Below are 19,959 nucleotides of genomic sequence, written 5' to 3' on the forward strand. Positions count from 1 at the left end.
TACCATCATGAAAAGCACATTTAACAAAAAAAAAAAATGGTCTTACCTTTATTTATAAATGAAGTCCATGCGCAGCTCCTTCTGATCAAAAGCATCGATAACTTGTTTATAGAAGTCTTCCTTATCTTTCTTCAGTTTTAAAAGTCTCTCTGTCTCGATGGAGGTATTTCATTATTACCTCCTGCTTCGATTGAAAGTCCAGTTTAGAAAACAGTTTTATTTTAGATATGTAATCCTCCATGTTAAAAGTGCAAGCGAGAGGAAAAAATAAACGATCGCTGCTCACTCTTGCTACTTTTTGTCACTTCTTCTGCAGCCGAGTAGTCGCAAGAAGGATCACTAGCGCCCTCTACCACCAGGAGGCGGTAGTTATTTAATGACTCATATTTGACACACGCAGCTACGGTATATTAATAAAACATAGCTGCTTACTGTTCTTTTTAGCATATTCAATAGCTTGGACCTTAAATCCTACCGAATAGCTCTTAATCTTCTTCCCTTTAAGCGATTTCAAATGATTGAAATCAGCCTCCTCCATTTTAAAAATGATGACAGATGAAGTTTCACTCGTGACGTGACGAGTTTGACCCGGTGGAAATTCTAGGCATATGCTAATTATTTTGCGAAACGAGTTTGACCCGGCGGAAATTCTAGACATGCGCTAATAAAAATAATATTTTGCGAAACGAGTTTGACGCGGCGTTAATCCTGAGCCCGCAGAAATGCTAAGCATGCGCTAATTATCTTGAGAAACGAGTTTGACCCGGCAGTAATTCTAGGCAGGCGCATACTATATATTCAAGGAAATACGGTAAATTTGTTTATACCACCACCCTCAGTGTGACCTGTATGGCTGTTGACCAAGTATGCCTTGATTGCCAATCAATCCCCTACCTCTCTCTCTCTCTCTCTGCCCCTCCCTCATGAATGTTTCTGCACGCGCACACCTTACCAAATTTGTTTTGTTTTGAACCCTTTCTTAACCTTGTACGTACATTGAAAACACACGCCACCCTGACTCAAAACGCTTGACATTCGAGGCATTTAAGAAACTCCACCCGGACAGCCCCACAAAAGAGGACGTATGGTCAGTCTAATATAGGAGCAAGCATGCATGTTTGTGCCTCTGCCATCCATCATGTGAACATCTGTGACAGAACACGGTCACACCCTTTTTCATAAATACACATTGTGCACGCTATCTACCTTAAAGAGCGTGGTCTCGGTCCCATGGGGTTGACGTAAAGGGTACGAGGGGTCAGAACTGGAGGTGACAAGCGAGCGTATCACTGAGTAAAGCTCTTCAACGCTCTCCTCCTCATGCATTTATTGAACGGGGAGGGTGGAGGGGGCGTACGTGCGACCTCTATCATATAAGTGCATGGTGAGCATGTGTAGCGCCGTTCTTGTCATCGGCACGTGGATTCCGGGCACCCGGCAAAACGTGCGTGCCATGTGACGCACAAACAATACGGTCCAGTCACCGAGCTACCAGTCATCTGAGCATCATCACCGCATCCCCCGTGCCGTTCGTTATCATACATCGACAGGAAATGGCTGCAAGAATGGAATAATCGCTGAGTCACACTTGAACGCTCATTAGGTTACAGAGGCCCATATTTGCCGATTTTCCCGCACTGGCTTTAGCGTCCTCTCTCACCTGAAAAGGCGACTATTATACAGTGGGGCAAAAAAAGTATTTAGTCAGCCACCGATTGTGCAAGTTCTCCCGCTTAAAATGATGACAGAGGTCTGTAATGTTCATCATAGGTACACTTCAACTGTGAGAGACAGAATAAGAAAAAAAAATCCAGGAATTTTAAAGAATTTATTTGTAAATGGAAGTATTTGGTCAACCATTCAAAGCTCTCCCTGATTGAAGGAGGTTTTGGCTCCAAATCTCAGGATCCAGGCCCCATTCATTCTTTCCTTAACACGGATCAATCGTCCTGTCCCCTCAGCAGAAAAACAGCCCCAAAGCATGATGTTTCCACCCCCATGCTTCACAGTAGGTATGGTGTTCTTGGGATGCAACTCAGTATTCTTCTTCCTCCAAACACGACGAGGTGAGTTTATAGCAAAATGGATACATGGATGATACAGCAGAGGATTGGGAGAATGTCATGTGGTCAGATGAAACCAAAATAGAACTTTTTGGTATAAACTCAACTCGTGGTGTTTGGAGGAAGAAGAATACTGAGTTGCATCCCAAGAACACCATACCTACTGTGAAGCATGGGGGTGGAAACATCATGCTTTGGGGCTGTTTTTCTGCTGAGGGGACAGGACGATTGATCCGTGTTAAGGAAAGAATGAATGGGGCCGTGTATCGTGAGATTTTGAGCCAAAACCTCCTTTGAATGGTTGACCAAATACTTATTTTCCACCATAATTTACAAATAAATTCTTTAAAATTCTTACAATGTGAATTCGTGGATTTTTTTTTCCACATTCTGTCTCTCACAGTTGAAGTTTACCTATGATGAAAATTACAGACCTCTGTCATCATTTTAAGTGGGAGAACTTGCACAATCGGTGGCTGACTAAATACTTTTTTGCCCCACTGTATACCACCTGCGGCAATTCAAGGAAATACGGTTCTTAGAGTGTCCGCCCTGAGATTGGTAGGTTGTGAGTTCAAACCCCGGCCGAGTCATACCAAAGAATACTGAGTTGCATCCCAAGAACACCATACCTACTGTGAAGTATGGGGGTGGAAACATAATGCTTTGGGGCTGTTTTTCTGCTAAGGCAGGGGTAGGGAACCTATGGCTCTATTGCCAGATGTGGCTCTTTTGATGACTGCATCTGGCTCTCAGATAACTCTCAGCTGACATTGCTTAACACGATAAGTAATGAATAATTCTGCCGGTAATCTCCGTGTTAAAAATAATGTTCAAATGATAAAACATTCCCATGCATTTTAATCCAACCATTCATTTTCTATCGCACCTGTTCAAGAAGTCGCATTAATGGTAAGAAGTATTATATTTATTAATGGTTAGCTTTAGAATAACAATGTTATTAAAAAGAATAAGAAGTGAAGTATATAGCGCTTTTTCTCTAGTGACTCAACACGCTTTACATAGTGAAACCCAATATCTAATTTTTACATTAATCCAGTAATATGCGTCACGCTGTGAAGCCACGCCAATGAAGAACGACAAACACATTTCGGGAGAACATCTTCACAGTAACACAACATAAACGCAACACAACAAATACCCATAATCCTTTGTATGCATGACACTTCCTAATTATTTTATACACCCCGCTAGCAGCAAACCCCGCCACCCCCCCGTGCGTCGGTAAGGTGGGCGGGCTTGGGGCCGCGGGGGTGTAAAATATATTCAGGAGGTGTCATGAATACAAAGGATTATGGGTATTTGTTGTTGTGACAGTTTGACCCCATACTGTCACTGTTTGACCTTTGGCTTCCTGTCAAACCATGCACATTTGTTAAGAAGCTCAACATTGACACTTTTTGGGATTTTAAATAAACTGTTACCACTGCTTGCCTTGCCATTATTGATTTAAAGTACAGTTTGCAAAGATTACATTACCTTCACCCGAGGCGGGGGGTGACAGTTGTGTTGCGTTTATGTTGTGTTACTGTGAGGATGTTCTCCCGAAATGTGTTTGTCAATCTTGTCGGGTGTGGCTTCACAGCGTGGTGCATATTAGTAAGTGTTAAAGTTGTTTATATCACAACCATCAGTGTACTCTGTGTCACCCAGTATGCCTTTCAATCCTGAACGTGTCATTGCGGAAACTGCACACAACACGTTGCTGGACCAACAATCGGTTTGTACATGTTGTTGAAGGTGTCTAAGGCAACGGCTTCACAGCACGCCCGTATTCTTGTAATCAGAATGAATTCCATTGGATAGTCGCGAGAACGTTAGCGGCTCCAATTGTCTTCATCACTCTGTGAAACAGGTTTAAATAGTTCTGTGAGTGGTAAAGGCGGACAATCTCTGATGTATTATAGCGGGCGGTTGGTGGGCGGATACGGTCCTGGTAAAATGTTGGTTCGGGTGGACGGCGGGTGTCTGACGACATCAATCAATCAATCAATGTTTATTTATATAGCCCCAAATCACAAATGTCTCAAAGGACTGCACAAATCATTACGGCTACAACATCCTCGGAAGAACCCACAAAAGGGCAAGGAAAACTCACACCCAGTGTGCAGGGAGAATTCACATCCAGTGGGACGCCAGTGACAATGCTGACTATGAGAAACCTTGGAGAGGACCTCAGATGTGGGCAACCCCCCCTCTCTAGGGGACCGAAAGCAATGGATGTCGAGCGGGTCTAACATGATACTGTGAAAGTTCAATCCATAGTGGCTCCAACACAGCCGCGAGAGTTCAGTTCAAGCGGATCCAAGACAGCAGCGAGAGTCCCGTCCACAGGAAACCATCTCAAGCGGATCAGCAGCGTAGAGATGTCCCCAACCGATACAGGCGAGCGGTCCATCCTGGGTCCCGACGAGCGGTCCATCCTGGGTCTCGACTCTGGACAGCCAGTAGTTCATCCATGGTCATCGGACCGGACCCCCTCCACAAGGGAGGGGGGGACATAGGAGAAAGAAAAGAAGCGGCAGATCAACTGGTCTACAAAAGAGGTCTATTTAAAGGCTAGAGTATACAGATGAGTTTTAAGGTGAGACTTAAATGCTTCTACTGAGGTAGCATCTCGAACTGTTACCGGGAGGGCATTCCAGAGTACTGGAGCCCGAACGGAAAACGCTCTATAGCCCGCAGACTTTTTTTGGGCTCTAAGAATCACTAATAAGCCGGAGTCTTTTGAACGCAGATTTCTTGCCGGGACATACGGTACAATACAATCGGCAAGATAGATTGGTGATGCGGATGCGGATGATATAATAATCTCTAGTACCTATGATGAAAACTACAGACCTCTGTCATCATTTTAAGTGGGAGAACTTGCACAATCGGAGGCTGACTAAATACTTTTTTTGCCCCACTGTATGCTACCATCATGAAATCAGCAGTCAAGTCAGATAACATTTTTGGGTGTAGTCTTCGCATGAGCCGTAAAAACCATCAATCTACCTTTTTATCCGAAATGTTGGTCTGTGATATCACAGGGTCCACCAGTGTCGAGACCTCACACGGTTTAATATTCAAACATTCATGACTCCCTGAGAGGCAACAGCTGTGACCTACCCTGATGCTTCTATGTATAGACAGCAATAACAGCCAACCATGTCCCTATATAATCATATAACCTCCTTTCACACCGACTACAGTATCATAAACCCAAGTATTTGAGGTGTGAACAGCAACACTGGATATATGTCTTGTAATAGGGGGAAGACTGTGTACTGCTAAGGCATGCGAGCGCTATCTAGTCACCCTGGGGGGAATAGTTCCAATGCATCAAAGCACAAAATGTACCAGAAGACGCTCATGGGTAAGGAATGGGGGGAGAGAGAGGATGCAATAAAAAATAAAAAAGCCAAAAATGGTAAGAACAAACTCACATGGCACTTAAGAGTCAATGATGAGAAACATATTGAAGAATATGCTTGGAATTCTTATCCACAACATATTGTTATGGATTTAACTTGAATATTACAGTCTTTCCTTTCTCGTTTATTGTGAATAATCCGCTCCAAAAGGTCAGACGAGGGATGGAACGATATGAAAAGTTCATATCACGGATAATGTCTCACCTTAAAACTCATCTGTATACTTTAGCCTTTAAATAGACCTCCTTTTTAGACCAGTTGATCTGCCGCTTCTTTTCTTTTTTCTCCTATGTCCCCCCCCTCCCTTGTGGAGGGGGTCCGGTCCGATGACCATGGAAGAAGTACTGGCTGTCCAGAGTCGAGACCCAGGATGGACCGCTCGCCTGTATCGGTTGGGGACATCTCTACGCTGCTGATCCGCCTCCGCTTGAGATGGTTTCCTGTGGACGGGACTCTCGCTGCTGTCTTGGATCCGCTTGAACTGAACTCTCGTGGCTGTGTTGGAGCCACTATGGATTGAACTTTCACAGTATCATGTTAGACCCGCTCGGCATCCATTGCTTTCGGTCCCCTAGAGGGGGGGGTTGCCCACATCTGAGGTCCTCTCCAAGGTTTCTCATAGTCAGCATTGTCACTGGCGTCCCACCGGATGTGAATTCTCCCTGCCCACTGGGTGTGAGTTTTCCTTGCCCTTTTGTGGGTTCTTCCGAGGATGTTGTAGTCGTAATGATTTGTGCAGTCCTTTGAGACATTTGTGATTTGGGGCTATATAAATAAACATTGATTGATTGTGACCAAAATGACTATGGTTTGTCTGACTTGCCACTGACAGTTTGTCTGTGTTTTAGTTTTTCCTCTGTGTGTTTAGTATATCCTGTTTTTAGTTCCTGTCAGTGCTTTTATTTTGTCTGTTTCCTGTGCGCTGTTTTCCCCTCAGCTGCGGCTGATTGGCACCTGGCCACACCTGGTGTCAATCAGCCCGCCCTATTTTAATAATAATAATAATAATAATGGATTAGATTTATATCGCGCTTTTCTATTGTTAGATACTCAAAGCGCCCACAGACAAGTGGGAACCCGTCGTTCATTCACACCTGGTGGTGGTAAGCTACACCTGTAGCCACAGCTGCCCTGGGGTAGACTGACGGAAGCGTGGCTGCCAGTTTGCGCCTACGGCCCCTCCGACCACCACCAGTCATTCATTCACCAGTGTGAGCGGCACCGGGGGCAAAGGGTGAAGTGTCCTGCCCGAGGACACAACGGCAGCGATTTGGATGTCAATAGGCGGGAAGCGAACCTGCAACCCTCAGGTTTCTGGCACGGCCGCTCTACCCACTACGCCATGCTGCCCCCCAATTTTACCTGCTTTGTTCCTCCAGTCCGGGCTGGATTAATGTCTTGGCGATGTCGCTCTTGCCGCTCCTGTCGTGCCGTGTCTTGTATTGGCAACGTAGCGGTAAGCTATATCCGTTAAGATGTTTGTAGCTTACTGTTTTTTATTCCCTGCTTCCAGTTGGTTTTGCACTACGAGTTACGACTTCTGTTTTCCTGCTGGCTACCCGCTAGCTTCCACGCTAGACCTTATTTGTTTTTGCTAACTTCCATGTTCAGCTCCTTTTATTTTCTAGCTCCCATGCTAGCTCCCTTAGTTTGTTATCCGCCTTGTGCGCGCTTTGTGTTAGAAGCCTTTTGTTTGTTCAAGTTCTATTATTTTGATTAAATCATGTTTTCTCACTCCCTGCCCGCCTCCATCTCTGCATTTTTGGTTCGTCTCAAACTAACTCTGACATGGTTATCATTATTATTAGAGTATTGTTGAATGTGCTCAAAAAGTACCAAAATCTTTTTACAAGGTTTTATTTGAAATCAATACAAATGGATGAATGTAACACCATTCATCCATCCATTTTTTACCGCTTGTCCCTTTTGGGTCGGCGAGGGGTCGCTGGAGCCTATCTCAGCTGTATTCGGGCGGAAGGCGGGGTACACCCTGGACAAGTCGCCAAACATAAATAACAATAAAAGTTATAATTGACGGATGGATCTGAAGTTGATCTCAAGACGATTGTGTTTGAAAAAAACTGTGAAAAAAAAAAAAGTTGTTTTTTTTAATGAGTACGACCCTTTTGATCCCCAATAATTTTAGTTTGATTTTTTTTGTGTGTGTGTCATTGCTAAGAAAATAATAATACATTGGAATCAGTGGTGTTATGTGTTGACATTTTTAAGGCTCCAATTATTCTATAATCTCAAATATTCCCCTTTAAAAATGTTATTAGTGGAAACTATTGCATATTTTGTGGGTTTTTTCCATAACAAAACAGGGTTTTCTATGACAAAAAGGGCATACAACTTAAATCTTTAAAAATGTTATATTGACAGATAGACCTAATGTTGATCTAGAGCAGGGGTGCCCACACTTTTTCTGCAGGCGAGCTACTTTTCAATTGACCAACTCGAGGATCTACCTCATTTATATATATCATTTATATTTATTTATTTATGAAAGAGACATTTTTGTAAACAAGTTAAATATGTTTAATGATAATACAAGCATGTGTAACACATATAGATGTCTTTCTTTCACGAAGACAAGAATATAAGTTGTTGTATTACCTGATTCTGATGACTTGCATTGATTGGAATCAGACAGAAATGATGATAACGCCCACATTTTGAAATGGAGGAGAAAAAAAGTTGTCCTTTCTGTACAATACTACATGAAAGTGGTTGGTTTTTGGCATCTAATTCATCCAGCTTCCATACACTTTACAATAAAAAATTGGCGGCAAATTCCGTAGCTTGCTTGATTGACATTCACGGCACCCGAGGGTCTTGTGAGATGACGCTGGCTGCTGCCAGTTCATTATTATGAAAAAATGACAGAGAGGAAGGCGAGAAACACTTTTTATTTCAACAGACTATCGCGCCGTCCCTTCCGCCAAAACTCTAAAGGCCGACTGCACATTTCCTATCTTCACAATAAAAGCCCTGCTTCATGCTGCCTGCGCTAACAAAATAAGAGTCTCGGAAAGCTGGCGTGCACAAGTGATGTGCACGCCAGCTTTCTGAGGGATCGCTTGTGCACGCCAGTTTTCCGAGACTCTGTATTTAGTTAGCGCAGGCAGCATGAAGCAGGGCTTTTATTGTGAAGATAGGAAATGTGCAGTCGGCCTTTAGAGTTTTGACGGAAGGTACGGCGCGAGAGTCTGTTGAAATAAAAAGTGTTTCTCGCCTTCCTCTCGGTCATATTTTCATAATAATGATCTTGCAGCAGCCAGCGTCATCTCACAAGACCCTCCGGTACCGTGAATGTCATTTAAGTGACGTCTTGGTGAAGATTGATGATCACTCATTTTTAGGTCTATTTTTTTTTAAAAGCCTGGCTGGAGATCGACTGACACACCCCCCGCGGTCGACTGGTAGCTCGCGATCGACGTAATGGGCACCCCTGATTTAGACGAATTGATTGTTTGATTGATTGATACTTTTATTAGTAGATTGCACAGTTCAGTACATATTCCGTACAATTGACCACTAAATGGTAACACCCGAATAAGTGTTTCAACTTGTTTAAGTCAGAGTCCAAGTTAATCAATTCATGGTACAAATATATACTATCAGCATAATACAGTCATCACACAGGTTAATCATCATAGTATGTACATTGAATTAGTTACAATCGAAGTGGCTGGGGAGAGGGAAGTCTGGGCTTCCCTGCTTAGGCTGCTGCCCCCGCGCCCCGACCTCGGATAAGCGGAAGAAGATGGATGGATGGGCTTTCATGGCTCTCTCAGCCAAAAAGGTTCCCAAGTCAGCTAGAAACTCGGGTTGGTGGTAGCAGAGAGGCGAGAAAGACGAAGACGCGAGGTGGAAATTGGACGAATCGGCAACGGAAAAAGATTGAGAAATCACAGGGAACCAACAGAGGCAATAAAAGCAAAATTGGGAGTTGGGGGGATTTGACTTGCAGGTGTTTCAGCGTCATCTCACAAGACCTTCCGGTACCGTGAATGTCATTTAAGTGACGTCTTGGTGAAGATTGATGATCACTCATTTTTAGGTCTATTTTTTTTTTAAAGCCTGGCTGGAGATCGACTGACACACCCCCCGCGGTCGACTGGTAGCTCGCGATCGACGTAATGGGCACCCCTGCACTAGAGATTTAAACCTTCCATCCATCCATCCATCATCTTCCGCTTATCCGAGGTCGGGTCGCGGGGGCAACAGCCTAAGCAGGGAAACCCAGACTTCCCTCTCCCCAGCCACGTCGTCTAGCTCTTCCCGGGGGATCCCGAGGCGTTCCCGGGCCAGTCGGGAGATATAGTCTTCCCAACGTGTCCTGGGTCTTCCCCGTGGCCTCCTACCGGTTGGACGTGCCCTAAACACCTCCCTAGGGAGGCGTTCGGGTGGCATCCTGACCAGATGCCCGAACCACCTCATCTGGCTCCTCTCGATGTGGAGGAGCAGCGGCTTTACTTTGAGTTCCTCCCGGATGGCAGAGCTTCTCACCCTATCTCTAAGGGAGAGACCTGGAAACTCATTTGGGCCGCTTGTACCCGTGATCTTATCCTTTCGGTCATGACCCAAAGCTCATGACCATAGGTGAGGACGGGAACGTAGATCGACCGGTAAATTGAGAGCTTTGCCTTCCGGCTCAGCTCCTTCTTCACCACAACGGATCGGTACAACGTCCGCATTACTGAAGACAAGATTTAAACCTTGAATAACAATAATACAAAATAATGACACATTTTAAAGATTTTTTTCGACCAAAATCTTGTGGGGTCCCTGGGATCAAGCCTGAGTGGAGGCCTAAATGTATATTTTTACACATTGGTTTTTGAAATTAAACTTTTTTTCAAACGGGCCCCTGCTTGCGTTGATTTTTCAGTGTGTGGCCCTCAGTGGAAAAAGTTTGGACACCCCTGACTTATTGATTGTATGTCCGTACAGCAGTAACACTGAACTTCCTTTGCTGCCCACAATGATGCCTGACTAAATTTCCACAATAAAGGTTTTTGTTTTTTTTATCAATCAATCAATCAATCAATCAATCAATGTGTACTTATATAACCCTAAATCACTAGTGTCTCAAAGGGCTGCACAAACCACTACGACATCCTCGGTAGGCCCACATAAGGGCAAGGAAAACTCACACCCAGTGGGACGTCGGTGACAATGATGACTATGAGAACCTTGGAGAGGAGGAAAGCAATGGATGTCGAGCGGGTCTAACATGATACTGTGAAAGTTCAATCCACAATGGATCCAACACAGTCGCGAGAGTCCAGTCCAAAGCGGATCCAACACAGCAGCGAGAGTCCCGTTCACAGCGGAGCCAGCAGGAAACCATCCCAAGCGGAGGCGGATCAGCATCGCAGAGATGTCCCCAGCCGATACACAGGCAAGCAGTACATGGCCACCGGATCGGACCGGACCCCCTCCACAAGGGAGAGTGGGACATAGAAGAAAAAGAAAAGAAACGGCAGATCAACTGGTCTAAAAAGGGAGTCTATTTAAAGGCTAGAGTATACAAATGAGTTTTAAGGTGAGACTTAAATGCTTCTACTGAGGTGGCATCTCGAACTGTTACCGGGAGGGCATTTCAGAGTACTGGAGCCCGAACGGAAAACGCTCTATAGCCCGCAGACTTTTTTTGGGCTTTGGGAATCACTAACAAGCCGGAGTCCTTTGAACGCAGATTTCTTGCCGGGACATATGGTACAATACAATCGGCAATATTGGATGGAGCTAGACCGTGTAGTATTTTATACGTAAGTAGTAAAACCTTAAAGTCACATCTTAAGTGCACAGGAAGCCAGTGCTGATGAGCCAGTACAGGCGTAATGTGATCAAACTTTCTTGTTCTTGTCAAAAGTCGAGCAGCCGCATTTTGTACCAACTGTAATCTTTTAAGTAAAAATACTTATCTTGTAACCTTGTTGTCGGTGTGACTGTTATTTTTCCAGGAGCCTTATTGACGAGACTCTACTACAATCTGTGTCAAGTGTCAATAGGACGCCGTACGCCTTTGTGTGATGTGGCAACAAACAAGCAGGCATAGTATGCAAAGGTTGCAGTAACTGATGCTGATACGAGCCACAATAGCTGATGTTGACATGACCTAGGTGCGCAAACTGGAACATTCCGGAATCATATTGTGTACTTGTGGTAAGTAAGACAATTCCCTCCTCAGATCAGCTGCTAATCAGCCGGATGAGAGCGGATTTCGGATTTCTGTGTCCATCTTGATGGAAGAGCTCTGGTTGCAGCTAAGCATTTGTTGTTATGAGCGCTGGGTGTGCTGTGTTGATCCTCCCAGGACAAATAAAGTCAAATAAAGCCTCGGGAGAGAGAAGTTGGTCCAAGGAGTGTCCCGATTCCCGGGGCTATCCCCTGTCGACTGTCAGCTTTAGGTGGGTAAACATACAGTAGGCAAGGACTCACCTTAACTAACAATGACGCTACTACTCCATTCATCTAAAACATACACGAAGATGATGACGCACCTGATGGGATGAGTCATAAGCGGAAAATAAATAGTGCAAGTTGTCTAACTATACCTGCATTAAACTCCGTTATAGATGCATATTTTACATTGTGAAGTGAATTATATTTATATAGCGCTTTTCTCTAGTGACTCAAAGCGCTTTACATAGTGAAACCCAATATCTAAGTTACATTTAAACCAGTGTGGGTGGCACTGGGAGCAGGTGGGTAAAGTGTCTTGCCCAAGGACACAACGGCAGTGACTAGGATGGCGGAAGCGGAAATCGAACCTGCAACCCTCAAGTTGCTGGCACGGCCGCTCTACCAACCGAGCTATGCCGCATTGGGTTTTCACTCACTCCCCTTACCCTTAAAGGGGAACATTATCACCATTTCAAAAGGGTTAAAAACAATAAAAATCAGTTCCCAGTGGCTTGTTTTATTTTTCGAACTTTATTTCAAAATGTTACACCTCCCGGAATATCCCTAAAAAAAGCTGTAAAGTTCTTGATTTTCCCTATTTGCGATGCGACTGTCCATTTCCCTGTGACGTCATACAGGGCTGCCGATACAAACAACATCAATCAATCAATCAATCAATGTTTATTTATATAGCCCCAAATCACAAATGTCTCAAAGGACTGCACAAAGAACCCACAAAAGGGCAAGGAAAACTCACACCCAGTGGGCAGGGAGAATTCACATCCAGTGGGATGCCAGTGACAATGCTGACTATGAGAAACCTTCGAGAGGACCTCAGATGTGGGCAACCCCCCCCCTCTAGGGGACCGAAAGCAATGGATGTCGAGCGGGTCTAACATGATACTGTGAAAGTTCAATCCATAGTGGCTCCAACACAGCCGCGAGAGTTCAGTTCAAAGCGGATCCAAGACAGCAGCGAGAGTCCCGTCCACAGGAGACCATCTCAAGCGGAGGCGGATCAGCAGCGTAGAGATGTCCCCAACCGATACAGGCGAGCGGTCCATCCTGGGTCTCGACTCTGGACAGCCAGTACTTCATCCATGGTCATCGGACCGGACCCCCTCCCATAGGAGAAAGAAAAGAAGCGGCAGATCAACTGGTCTAAAAAGGAGGTTTATTTAAAGGCTAGAGTATACAGATGAGTTTTAAGGTGAGACATAAATGCTTCTACTGAGGTAGCATCTCGAACTGTTACCGGGAGGGCATTCCAGAGTACTGGAGCCCGAACGGAAAACGCTCTATAGCCCGCAGACTTCTTTTGGGCTCTAGGAATCACTAATAAGCCGGAGTCTTTTGAAGGCAGATTTCTTGCCGGGACATATGGTACAATACAATCGGCAAGATAGGCTGGAGCTAGACCGTGTAGTATTTTATACGTAAGTAGTAAAACCTTAAAGTCTCATCTTTGGCGGTTACCACAGCAAGATATAGCGACATTAGCTCGGATTCAGACTCGGATTTCAGCGGTTTAAGCGATTCAACAGATGACGCATGTATTGAAACAGATGGTCGGAGTGTGGAGGCGGATAGCGAAAATGAAATTGAAGAAGAAATTGAAGCTATTGACGCTATTCGGCCATAGCGTGGGTGTACCTAATGAAGTGGCCCATAGCGTGGCTGCCTTATTAGCATCGCCGGTAAAATGTGCGGACCAAACGATCAGGACTTTCGCATCTCGTGACACTGGAGCAACTTAAATCCGTCGATTGGTAAGTGTTTGTTTCGCATTAAATGTGGGTATCTAGTTTCAAATGTATATACAGCTAGCGTAAATAGCATGTTAGCATTGATTAGCATAGCATGTTAGCATCGATAAGCTGGCAGTCATGCTGCCACCAAATTTGTCTGATTAGCACATAAGTCAACAACATCAACAAAACTCACCTTTGTGATTTTGTTGACTTAATCGTTGCAAATGCATCTGCAGGTTATCCATACATCTCTGTGCCATGTCTGTCTTAGCATCGCCGGTCAAATGTGAAGACACTCTGGCAAATTCAAAGGGGGTCTGGCGGCAGATTTCTTGCCAGTGGTGCAACTTGAATCCCTCAATTTTAGTGTTGTTACACCCTCCGACAACACACCGACGAGGCATGATGTCTCCAAGGTTCCAAAAAATAGTCGAAAAAACGGAAAATAACAGAGTTGAGACCCGGTGTTTGTAATGTGTTGAAAATGAATATGGCGGGTGTGTTACCTCGGTGACGTCACGTTCTGACGTCATCGCTAAAAGACCGATAAACAGAAAGGCGTTTAATTTGCCAGAATTCACCCTTTTAGAGTTCGGAAATCGGTTAAAAAAAATACATTATCTTTTTTCTGCAACATCAAGGTATATATTGACGCTTGCATAGGTTTGGTGATAATGTTCCTCTTTAACATTTTTTTATTTCCACAAGTTACATGGACCAAAGGAAGTTGCATCATCTTCAAGCCACTGGAATGTCAGTTGTTTCAAATATATATATTAAAAAAAAAAAAAAAAATATATATATATATATATATAAATATATATATATATTTACAGAGAGGGAGAGAGAGAGAGTCCGCCCTGATATATATATATATATATATATATATATATATATATATATATATATATATATATATATATATATATATATATATATATATATGTAGGTGTGGGAAAAATCACAAGACTACTTCATCTCTACAGAACTGTTTCATGAGGGGTTCCCTCAATCATCAGGAGATTTTAATGGAAGCATTCACATACAAAGGTTTATATAGGGCACAGAGTGGGAGGGTACAAGCAGGCGTAGGGGTGTGGTGATTGGCTCATGTGTTACCTAGGAGGTGTTTCTGTTTGTGGCGGCATGTTGAAATGATTTCACTGCGCTTGTTGAGGGATGATAGATCTGGATGATATATAATAAACAGTTTCTCTTTTAAGCATAGGTTGCATCTTTTATTACCACTGTTGTAAGGTGTGCTGGATGCAAGAATTTGCCATGTTATTGAATATTCAACATTATTGTCTTTGAGGTTCCAAATGTGTTTGCTGAGTTCTGTTGAATTCCGCAAAGTCTGGTTTCTAAAGGAGGCCTTGTGATTATTCCATCTGGTTTTAAACGCTCCTTTGGTTAATCCTACGTACGTGTCGGATGTGTTAATGTCATTGCGTGTTACCTTTGCTTGGTAAACGACTGATGTTTGTAAGCACCCTCTGTTGAGAGGGCAATCAGGTTTCTTGCGATTCACTCACATATGAACTTGAAGTGCCATCCCATGGAATTGTCCAAAATGTTTTGGTATCCTGGAGCATTCAAAGTTCCTTTCAGTGGAACTAAGGAGCCAAGCCCAACGCCTGAAAAACAACCCCACTCTATAATTCCTCCTCCACCAAATTTCACACTTGTCACAATGCAGTCCGAAATGTAGCTTTCTCCTGGCAACCTCCAAACCCAGACTGGTCCATCAGATTGCCAGATGGAAAAGCATGATTCGACAGTCCAGAGAAGGCGTCTCCATTGCACTAAAGTCCAATGGGGACATGCTTTACACCACTGCATCCCACGTTTTGCATTGGACTTTGTGATGTTTGGCTTAGATGCAGCTGCTCGGCCATGGAAACCCATTCCATGAAGCTCTCTGCATACTGTACGTGGGATAATTGTAAGGTCACATGCAGAAAGTCTTTGCACTATGCCCTCTCTGTCAGTTTACGTGGCCTACCACTTGGCGGCTGAGTTGCTGTTGTTCCCAAATTCTTCACTTTTCCTATAATAAAGTTGACTTTAGAATATTTAGGAACGAGGAAATTTGTAGCTATATTTGAGCTCATTTAGTTTCCTTTATGTCATTTTAATTCAATTTATATCTCATGACACACTATTTGTATATAATATGGCTTTTAATTTTTGGCGGCTCCGGACTGATTTTTTTGTATTTCTGGTCCATGTGACAGATTCGTGCCGTCGTCTTATGGGTTCCATGGACCACCAAGGAAGGACATGATTTTGAGCAGGTTTGTCTTGCTTTATTTTCCAATACAAGCTTGTCTGCGGTCAGGTCGCTCTTCCGCTGCGTCTTTTGTCTCCCTCTGCTGCTCGCTCTGCTGTCTGCTTTTCAGCAGCACGTACTTCAGTCTGCCCTTTGCGCTCAGTCTCCGTCGTTGTATGTTTTTCTCTCGCTCCGCACCATCACCGGTCCAGTTCTCTCCTCCTTCTCCCCTTTTATACAGCGAGAGGAGATACGTTAATCGTGTACAGGTGCCCGATCCACACACTTGATCCCCGCCGCCTCGCCGCCATCTTGGGCCGGGCTCCAGCATGTCCTGCCTCTCTGTCGAACCGTCGGCTACACCTCTCCACAGTCCTATATTGCTCTTTCAACAATTTGGGTTACAGACCCCTGCTCTAGTCAGATTTAGAATTTAAAAAGACAGAAATTGAAGTTTATTTTGAGGTAATGGTCGGAATGAAGGCCACGCCTCCTCTGCGTGTTTCTCCTGCATGCTTTTTTGTTTTGAAATGAGAACGCGGTGAGGGCTTCATTCACTGCGGCGAAACGCGCTCCCTCCTCTTTCCCCTCGTGTGCACTCAGTGTCCCCATCAGCTGTATTCAATTTGCACACATATCTCATTAGCGCTCACATTTAAAGGCGGCCTCTCATCGGGTGCCAATTGAACAACACACCCGTGGTTGAGTAAGCCGACACGGAGCGGGTGTGATTCCTTTTGACTGTAATGCAGGCCCACGCTTGCATGTACAGTATATGTACAGTATATGTACAGTATATGTACAGTATATGTACAGTATGTACATGCGACTCTTTCCTCACTCGATGTTACACAACCCCTCTGTCACTGAAAGAAGTCTCTGTTCAGTTCAGTTTGGAGCTTTTCATTTTTCATCCAATTGTCCAGCGCCTGCCAAAACGAATTGACAAGCTAAACTACAGGCTTTTTTAAATGGCACTGCTATATTTATCCGCCGTGCGGACGCACAATGTCTCTGTCTGTCCTCTTGCAGAGTGAGGTCTGGAATGGCACCAATTCGGACCAGAACAAGGCCGAACACAAGCTAGAATGACCGATTTACCGGCATGCCAAGGAGTCGGAGGCTGTGATTATGTTACATAAAGGACCCCCCAGCCCGTGTGCGCCACAGCTTGAGTTTACTACTCCAATAATGCTATCTTTGGCTGACATCAAAGAGGGGCATTGATATGTGATGAGCTGAATCAAATCTAAATGGACCTGAACTAAAGGAGCAAATATGGCAGAGTATTTTGCCAAAATAATTATACAATACAGCTGTTTTGCTTCTTGCTGAGCCTCTTTATTAAATAGATATTGCTTTTAAATGTCTGCCGTTTTATATACAGTATATATATATGTATGTATATATATATATACATATATATATATATGTAGGTGTGGGAAAATTCACAAGACTACTTCATCTCTACAGAACTGTTTCATGAGGGGTTCCCTCAATCATTAGGCGATATATATATATATATATATATATATATATATATATATATATATATATAAACACATGTATATACATAAATACATACACATAAACTGTACATACATATATACACTTATATATACATACAAATATACACATATATATACATAAATATATACACATATACATTCATATATATACACATATATATATATTTATATATATACACATATATATGTATACAAATTTATACATATAATACACACATATATATATATATACAAACACCCAAATACATATATATATATATATATATATATATATATATATATATATATATATATACATACACACATATATACACATACATATATATACATATATATGTGTATATATACATGTATGTGTATATATGTGTGTGTGTGTATATATATATATATATATATATATATATATATATATATATATATATATATATATATATATATGTACAGGTATATATATGTGTATATATATGTACATATATATGTGTATATATGTGTGTATATATATACATATATGTGTGTATAAATACATATATATGTATATATATACATATATATGTGTATATATACATATGTATGTATGTATATATATATACAAATACATATCCATCCATCCATCCATCATCTTCCGCTTATCCGAGGTCGGGTCGCGGGGGCAGCAGCCTAAGCAGGGAAGCCCAGACTTCCCTATCTCCAGCCACTTCGTCTAGCTCTTCCCGGGGGATCCCGAGGCGTTCCCAGGCCAGCCGGGAGACATAGTCTTTCCAACGTGTCCTGGGTCTTCCCCGTGGCCTCCTACCAGCTGGACGTGCCCTAAACACATCCCTAGGGAGGCGTTCGGGTGGCATCCTGACCAGATGCCCGAACCACCTCATCTGGCTCCTCTCGATGTGGAGGAGCAGCGGCTTTACGTTGAGCTCCTCCCGGATGGCAGAGCTTCTCACCCTATCTCTAAGGGAGAGCCCCGCCACCCGGCGGAGGAAACTCATTTGGGCCGCTTGTACCCGTGATCTTATCCTTTCGGTCATGACCCAAAGCTCATGACCATAGGTGAGGATGGGAACGTAGATCGACCGGTAAATTGAGAGCTTTGCCTTCCGGCTCAGCTCCTTCTTCACCACAACGGATCGATACAACGTCCGCATTACTGAAGACGCCGCACCGATCCGCCTGTCGATCTCACGATCCACTCTTCCCCCACTCGTGAACAAGACTCCTAGGTACTTGAACTCCTCCACTTGGGGCAGGGTCTCCTCCCCAACCCGGAGATGGCACTCCACCCTTTTCCGGGCGAGAACCATGGACTCGGACTTGGAGGTGCTGATTCTCATTCCGTTCGCTTCACACTTGGCTGCGAACCGGTCCAGTGAGAGCTGAAGATCCCGGCCAGATGAAGCCATCAGGACTACATCATCTGCAAAAAGCAGAGACCTAATCCTGCGGTTACCAAACCGGAACCCCTCAACGCCTTGACTGCGCCTAGAAATTCTGTCCATAAAAGTTATGAACAGAATCGGTGACAAAGGACAGCCTTGGCGGAGTCCAACCCTCACTGGAAACGTGTCCGACTTACTGCCAGCAATGCGGACCAAGCTCTGGCACTGATCATACAGGGAGCGGACCGCCACAATAAGACATTCCGATACCCCATACTCTCTGAGCACTCCCCACAGGACTTCCCGAGGGACACGGTCGAATGCCTTCTCCAAGTCCACAAAGCACATGTAGACTGGTTGGGCAAACTCCCATGCACCCTCAAGAACCCTGCCGAGAGTATAGAGCTGGTCCACAGTTCCACGACCAGGACGAAAACCACACTGTTCCTCCTGAATCCGAGGTTCGACTATCCGGCAATATATATATATATATATATATATATATATATATATATATATATATATATATATATATATATATATATATATATATATATAATTAGGGCTGTCAAAAATATTGAGTTCTCTCATGTGAATGACACAGATTCAAGTGAAACATTAAAAAAAATATTTTACGACAATTCTGACAGTAAAATTTAACTTGTGTCCAAAAATTGTGCTCCGTTTTTTAAGTTCATTAAAAATTATGCTAGCCAGTAATCACCTGTGAATAAACGAGATTCATCCAGCATTTAAAAGTGTGATCAAACTGATTAAAAATAATATCTCAATATAAGAATTGCTTTAATTTTGATGATACAAGTTAAGGGCCAAAATAGGGACGCCCTTAATTAGACAAAAGAAACGATGCAGGAGAAGTTGCATGTGAATGCTGAATGCGCAAACCGCACAAACGCGCCAGTTGTCGATATGCGCAAGTCGAACTGTAACGCTAGCGTTGGAATGCTGATGGACGGAGCCTAGTTATAAGATTCTGAGGCGTACGCATGTAAATAGAGATAAAAGAAGCTAGCGTGCTAACATTACCCTGCTAACTGTTAGCATGAGTCACATACCAAGTTGTTTGACTCAGAGGTGAAGGGCTGAAAATTTAGCTATAAAA

At 43.6% G+C, this 19,959-nt stretch overlaps 1 long non-coding RNA gene across 1 annotated transcript in view; it reads right to left on the reverse strand.

Moving 5' to 3' along the window:
• Positions 1-14,625: 14,625 nt before the first annotated feature.
• The window catches only part of LOC133559939 (uncharacterized), a 349,440-nt gene continuing 344,106 nt past the window's right edge, over positions 14,626-19,959 (reverse strand). The window contains exon 5 of the long non-coding RNA XR_009808348.1: positions 14,626-15,302. This is a non-coding gene — a long non-coding RNA (uncharacterized LOC133559939). The remainder of the gene's footprint in view (positions 15,303-19,959) is intronic.

Source organism: Nerophis ophidion, linkage group LG10, assembly GCF_033978795.1.
Source record: "Nerophis ophidion isolate RoL-2023_Sa linkage group LG10, RoL_Noph_v1.0, whole genome shotgun sequence".
In the NCBI taxonomy this organism is placed as follows: domain Eukaryota; kingdom Metazoa; phylum Chordata; class Actinopteri; order Syngnathiformes; family Syngnathidae; genus Nerophis; species Nerophis ophidion.